The sequence below is a fragment of the Nannospalax galili genome, unplaced genomic scaffold (assembly GCF_000622305.1).
Source record: "Nannospalax galili isolate Female #2095 unplaced genomic scaffold, S.galili_v1.0 scaffold192, whole genome shotgun sequence".
NCBI classification, from domain to species: Eukaryota; Metazoa; Chordata; class Mammalia; order Rodentia; family Spalacidae; genus Nannospalax; species Nannospalax galili.
In genome coordinates, this window is record NW_008331810.1 from 1,758,564 (window position 1) to 1,759,653 (window position 1,090).

General features: G+C 46.2%; 1 protein-coding gene across 1 annotated transcript in view; it reads right to left on the reverse strand.

Moving 5' to 3' along the window:
• LOC103728932 (beta-1,3-galactosyltransferase 5-like) overlaps nt 1-1,090 on the reverse strand; it is a 58,992-nt gene that overhangs the window by 1,403 nt on the left and 56,499 nt on the right. The window lies entirely within an intron of this gene.

Genomic DNA, 1,090 nt, shown 5'->3' on the forward strand with positions numbered 1-1,090 from the left:
CTTTCCCTCCTGGCCCCTATGGGCATTGTGTGACACAAATGCACTTACATACATTCAGACAAAACAATCATATATGTAGAATAAAAATAAATGAATAATTTCTAAAAAATTAACTTTAAAAATATTTTATTTATTACTTTTGTGTGTGAGTGTATTGCCTGCATGTGTCTAAGTGCACGCATGTCAAGCTGTGCCATCAGTGGTCAGAAGAGGTGGTCAGAGCCCCTAGAATTGGTGTTACAGAGGGTTGTTAGCTGCCCTGTGGGTGCTGGGAATTGAACTGGGTCCTCTGCAAGAGCAGTTAGTGCTCTTAATGGCAGAGCCATATCTCTAGTCACTAAAAATTACCTTTCGAGGACTAGAAAGATGGCACCGTGGTTAAGAACACTTACTGCTCTTGCAGAGGACCTGGTTCAATTCCCAGCACCTTCCTGGTAACTCACACCATCTGTAATTCCAGTTCCAGGGGATCTGAGGCCCTCTTCTGGCTTCCTCTGGCACCAGGCACACATATAGCGCACATACATACATACAAGCGAACACTCATACACATAAAATAAAAATAAATAATAAAATCTTTTTAAGACGATGAACTTTTTAAAAGCATGAGGTCATGTGCTGTGAATGAGACAGGTGAAGAGATCCACAGTTTAGAAAACTCTGGAATCTTCCTGCACTCCAAACAGAGTGGCATGGTGGGGGTGGGAGGGAGGACGCCATGCTGGCTCCAGGTAGGAAACAGAGATCCCAGGGGGACACTGGTCCCCAGGTCTGGGTCAGCTGGCCCTTCTGACTTCTTGTCCATCATTCGATGGGACCAGATTGCTCCTCAGGTCCTCCGGCTCTGGCCTCTGATCACTCTGATTCAGCTAGACAGCACACAAGTGTGGATGCCATGCATTCTGAGTCTCAACACAGGCCTGTCTGCAGGCTTCTCTGAGCTACTTAAGTACTCTGAAAAGGTAGCTCTCATGGTTTGAATGTGAAATGTCCCCAGGGGCTCCTGTGTCTGTAGGCTGACTTCCCAGCTGGTGGTGCTGTTTGGGAGGTTCTAGATCCTTTATGAGATTTGCACTACCTGCAGGGAATG